This window comes from Macaca thibetana, chromosome 7 (assembly GCF_024542745.1).
Source record: "Macaca thibetana thibetana isolate TM-01 chromosome 7, ASM2454274v1, whole genome shotgun sequence".
In the NCBI taxonomy this organism is placed as follows: domain Eukaryota; kingdom Metazoa; phylum Chordata; class Mammalia; order Primates; family Cercopithecidae; genus Macaca; species Macaca thibetana.
The window spans coordinates 55419867-55425866 of NC_065584.1; positions in this window are offsets into that span (position 1 = coordinate 55419867).

The window sequence follows — 6000 nt, forward strand, 5'->3', positions numbered from 1 at the left end:
GTTCTTAAGCAAGTTACCTCACTTCTATGTGCCTCCATTTCCTTATCTGTAATATGGGGATAATAGCAGTACCTGTAATACTTCATAGGTTGCAGTTGAACCCAGGGCCTGGCCCATAGAAAGCATTTAGCAGGTGTTAGCTATTTTAATATTGAGCACTTATTATGTGCCAGGCCCTGAGGGACCATGCTGACATGGTCTGGGCCCTAAAGAAGCTTATAATAATAATGATGACAAAACCACAGTTTATTAAGGGCTCGTTACATTCCCCAAACTGCTAAGGGCTTCATATGCATTATTTCATTCATCTTATTTATTTCTTTTTTTAGAGATAGAGTCTCATTTTGTCACCCAGGCTGGAGTGAAGTAGCACAATCATAACTCATTGTAGCCTTGAACTTCTGGGCTCAAGCCGTCCTCCCACCTCAACCACCTGAGTAGCTGGGACTACAGATGTGCACTATCATGCCTCGCTAATTTTTTAGTTCTGTATAGACGGGGTCTCACTGTGTTGCCCAGGCTAGTCTCAAACTCCTGGCCTCAAGCAGTCCTCCTGCTTCAGCGTCCCAAAGTGTCATTAATCTTTATAACAATTCTATAGGAGGGGTCAGATATATCTCCATTTTACAGATGAGAAAACCAAGGCTGAAAGAGTAAGTATTCAAAGTTGTAAGTATAAAGAAGTTCCTTTCAGTATTATCTATAATACATTAACATTGGGAACTAGCCCAGCTGTCAGTCAAAAGGGAGTTATACAAATATATTATGTGTATCTGTTCAATGGAATATTATGCAACTTTTTAAAAATATAGCTCTGCATGTATTGACATGGGTAGATATCTACAATGTTGAGTGGATGAAGTGAGTCATGAAACACTATGGATAATGTGGTTAATTTTTATAAAAATTTTTTTAATTTTTTTAATTTTAATTTTTAATTTTTATAAAAATTAAATAAAATAAAATTTTATTTTATAAAAATAAACACTTATTTCAAGATATAGGGCTAGTGCACTTTTTTTTTTTTTTTGAAACGGAGTCTTGCTCTGTTGCCCAGGCTGGAGTGTTGCGGGGCGATCTCGGCTCACTGCAAGTTCTGCCTCCCGGGTTCATGCCGTTCTCCTGCCTTAGCCTCCCGAGTAGCTGGGACTACAGGCGCCTGCCACCACGCCTGGCTAATTTTTTGTATTTTTTAGTAGAGATGGGGTTTCACTGTGTTAGCCAGGATGGTCTGGATCTCCTGACCTCGTGATCCACCCGCCTTGGCCTCCCAAAGTGCTGGGATTATAGGCATGAGCCACCACGCCTGGCCACTACTGGACTTTTTATTGAAAAAAAAGTTCCAGTATGTACTCTTCACTGTTACCTCTTTTCATAAACATTAAAATTACTTATTCAAATTCTACTTATTAAAAGATCAATGCTCAATGTTAAAACGATTATCATTTTAATAAATAATAAATATTTAATACCTAGTATATCAGTTACCCATTTCTGTATAACAGGCTCACTTCAAAATTGAGTGGTTTGAAACAGTCCATTTTATGGTTTTATGTTCAGTGGGTCAATTATGCTGGGCTGGACTCAGCTAGGAGGTTCTTGTGCTGGTCTTGTATGGACTTATTCTTGTGGCTGCAGTCTTCTGGTGGCTTGACTGCGGACTGGTTTGTCTGGGAGGCCTCAGTCGGCAGGGCTTGTCTCATTTCCTAGCATGTTAGCTTGGGCCGGCTCCTATGGTGGCACAGTGTTCCAAAAGGGCGAAAGTGAATGCTGTAAGGCCCAGATGCGGAAGTTTCACACCATCACTTCCACCACATTCTGCTAATCAACGTAAGTCCCAAGGCCTGATTGGATAAAAGGAGGGGGAAACAGACTACCTCTTGATGGGAGCAGTGTGCGTACAGCGACGAAGGAATGATTGCAGTCGTTTTTGTAAACAATCTGCCATTCCTAGTAGAAAATCAATACTTACCATAATTATGATATTTACACAATAGCTTTATTTTCTTTCACATGAAAACAAAAAGTATTAAGCCACAGAGAATTTCCCTCCTGGACCATTTATCATACTTTGAGTTTCTGACTCATTCTCCACTGTGAGAAAACAGCTATCACTTGACATAATTGGAAAAAGGGCAAAAAAGGAGTCAGCTTATACCCTGGACGTTTGCCACTTCCATTTCTGTTGCCTGCCCCCAGGATCCAATACATAGTATCACAATGGGAAATAGTAAATCCCCATTCCCCCTTCTCGAGTTTCAACTGTTTCTTCTGTGTTTTCTCCAGCGTCCTCACATCAAATCCAGGAGAATTAGGGGAGAGGAGAGCACTTCAGAAAGACAGCAGATGAAAATCTGATTACTTTTTATTATGTGAGGTTGTAGAGACATATTCTGTAATTTGGCTTGATATCAAATATTGTCACAGAGGGTATGTTTCGTTATAGGGATAATTATGTGCTAAAAGGGAAACTCTTCCAGCCTATTGCTGAGTTCTATGTTTTCTCCTTCCCATAGCCCTTATTGCCTTCTAACATACCATGTAATTTAGTTATTTACTGTTTTTTGCTTGTGAACTGTTTCTCCCTGCTGGGATATAAGTCTCCAGAGGGCAGGAATCTTTGTCTTTTTAATTGATTGTTGTATCCACAAGGATTAAAACAGTGCCTGGCATAGAGTAAGTGCTCAATACAGATGTGTTGAATGAATGAAGGAGGGAATGGGAGACTTGGCCAGTGCTGCTGGAAGGTCTAATAAGACGAGTGCAGATATCTGGCCTTGACTTTTGTGGAATGTACCTACATTGGGGACCCTGCTGAGAGCTCTTTCTGTAGAATGGTGGGAATAAAAACCTGAATAGAGAGAAGCTAAGGAACAGAACGGGGGAGAAATAAAAGGTGAGAAAGTAAAGCTAGGAATGAAAACAACAATATGAATGAGTTTGAAGAGCTTTGAGAGTGTTGAAAAATTTAGTGGTAGCTGGAGGGGCCATGAGGTCAAGAGAAGTTTGCTTTTTAAAATGGATAATAGCATATAGATGGAAATCATCCTTAAGGGAGGGAGAAAAAGATGATACAGAAGAGAAAAAGTGTACTTGCCAGTGCAGACACCTTGAGAACATGAGAGGGCTGTAGGGCACAAGTAGAGGAGTGCCATGAAGAGCAACAGGTGCCTTTCTTCCACTGAAGCAGGATGGAAGCCAGTGTATGTGGGCACAGGTGCAGGGAGTTTGCTGGAACTGGTAGCGCAGGATGAGGAGGTTGTGGAAGAAAAAAGAGGGAATGTTGACGATTTCCAGTAGAAATGATGTGTATTACTTCCTGGAATAGAAAAGTGCATTCACTGGGAAAATGTGCTCATTAATATGTCAATGAGGATACAACGTAGTGGAACTTGGCATTTATAAAGGCAGCATGCTACACTTCCTTGTGAAGCTGGTTTCACATCCATTGTTCTAGATCTCAGTGGATGGCATCATTGCCCACGCAGTTGCCCAAGCTAGAAACCTGGAGTCATCCTTGACTCTTTCCTCTCCCTTGGCCTCTACATCTAAATAATCACCAAATCCTGTTGGTGATTATTTATTTGTTTGTTTGTTTATTTATTCAGGGCCTCTCTCTGTCACTCAGGCTGGAGTACAGTAGCACGTTCACAGCTTACTGCAGCCTCAACCTCCTGGGCTTGAGCAGTCCTCCTGCCTTGGCCTCCAAAAGTGCTGGGATTATGGGCATGAGCCATGGCATCCGGCCCTTCTGACTACTTCCAAATACATTGAGAGCTGTTCACTTCTCTGTATACCCACTGCTACTTTCTTAGATCTAGTTACTTGAATCACTGCAGGTTAGGTCCCTCACTGGACTTCCAGCCTCTAGTCCTGTTCACATCTGTGAAATACCCCATATTATAGCCTGATCACCTGATCATTCCAAAAAGGAGATCTGATCATGATACTCCCCTTCAATGCCTGTTCATTGTCTCTTGATCGCCTTCAGGTGAAAGTCTGAATTCTCCAACTTGGCATACAAAACTCTTCATGCCCTGGCTCCTGCCTATCTCTCCACGAGGCCATATTGTTGTCAGAGAAGAGACAACAATAAAGTTTTGAAAACTGATAAGAAAATGGACAACAAATCACTGACTTGGCAAATAAGGATACTTTTATGCATGTGAATTATAAACCTGAAAATTAAAAAGTGGAACTTTTTTATAGTAGACAAAACATACACAGATATATAGTCTAAGAGTATTTCTAAATCAATGAGAGAAGAACATTAACAAAAAATATTAAGCATAAATTGGGGACTGAGATAATGGTCAGAGGAAGGAAAATTATCTGTAAAATCTAAGTTAAAAAGTATGTCCAATGCAAAGGCCTAAGAATGATACAATGGACTTTGGGGACTGGGGGAAAGGGTGGGAGTGGGGTGAGGGATAAAAGACTACACACTGGATACAGTGTAAACTGCTTGGGTGATAGGTGCACCAAAATCTCAGAAATCACCACTAAAGAACTCATTCATGCACAAAAATAAATAAGTAGATAAATACAAAAGAAATGCTAAAAATATTTTTAATGGAAAATAAAAATAAAAAGTATGTCCAAATTGGGAGCCCATGCTTACCCAAATTTGCAACAATTTGAACATCAAAAAGAACAGTGATTTAATCAATTGAATCACACTAAATTTTAAAAATCTATGTTTCTATAGGGATACTAAAAAAAGAGAAAGCCAAAGAGAGAACTCATAAGCCATCATTTGAGATGGCTTGATAATTGACTTCTTACTTTGACAACTGGTAACTAAAGAAAGAATTAAGCATTTATCTAACCTTTATGTAAGGAATGTATCTTAGAGTAACCAAATAGCTCCAAATGAAAGAGAAAGTTCTATTTTCAGAATAATGCTTGCCAAGAATGTAGAAGGACAGAATTTAAAAATCAACATTCTGTCACTCAATAAAAGGCTTAGACTATTACCCTAACCCAGGGATGAATCTTAGCAAGCAATTAATATTTATCTTCTCTAATATGATGAAGATGCAGTGTGAAGTATACCACCATCTATGATAGATTTAAAAATTAACTTGAATTCATCGTATTTAGTTTTAACTTCAGATGTAAACTTCAGCAGTTGAGAAACAAGTTGAATGCCATAGTAAATGGCAAGCAGACAAAGTCAGGAATTAGGAAAACTGTCCTGGTTGGCTCTTCAACAAGTCAGAGTCATTAAAAAGAAGAAAGACAGGACTGGGTGCAGTGGCTCATGCCTGTAAACCCAGTACTTTGGGAGACTCAGGTGGGTGGATTGCTTGAGCCCAGGAGTTTGAGACCAGCCTGGGCAACATGGCAAAAACCCTATCTCTATTTAAAAATACAAAAAAATAGCCAGGCATGGTGGTGCCCACCTATAGTCCCAGCTACTTGGGAAGCTGAAGCAGGAGGATCGATTGAGTCCAGGAGATCGAGGTTGCAGTGAGCTGTGATTGTACCACAACACTCCAGCCTGCGTGATAGAGCAAGATTCTGTCGCAAAACAAAAAAAGGAGGAAGAAGAAGAGAAACTGGGCTCGATTAAGAGACTCAAAGGACATTTCACCCAGAAGCAATGCATGCTCCTGGATTGGGCTGTGGGTTGAACAAATTAGCTATAAGGGACACTTTGGGAACAAATTGTGGAAATTTGAATATGGGCTAGATATTAGATAAGATGAAAATATATTGACATGGAAAGCTGGAGAACCTTAAGTTAAATTAGCAGGGGTTTTGGGCTTTTGGAGGGTAACTTTTTACAATGCTCACATCCTTTTAAATAATTAAAAATAATTACAATACTAAGTAGTAGTAGTAGTTTGAAAGTGCAAAGAAGATGGATGAAGATGTCCCGACAGGCAGGGAGTGAAGCTCAGCACCTTCATTTTGGGCAAGGGCTCCACGGCGGGGATGGTCCTGCAGGATCCTGGCCTTTTATCTCATCTGTCAGACTACACCCAATAGAGGAAA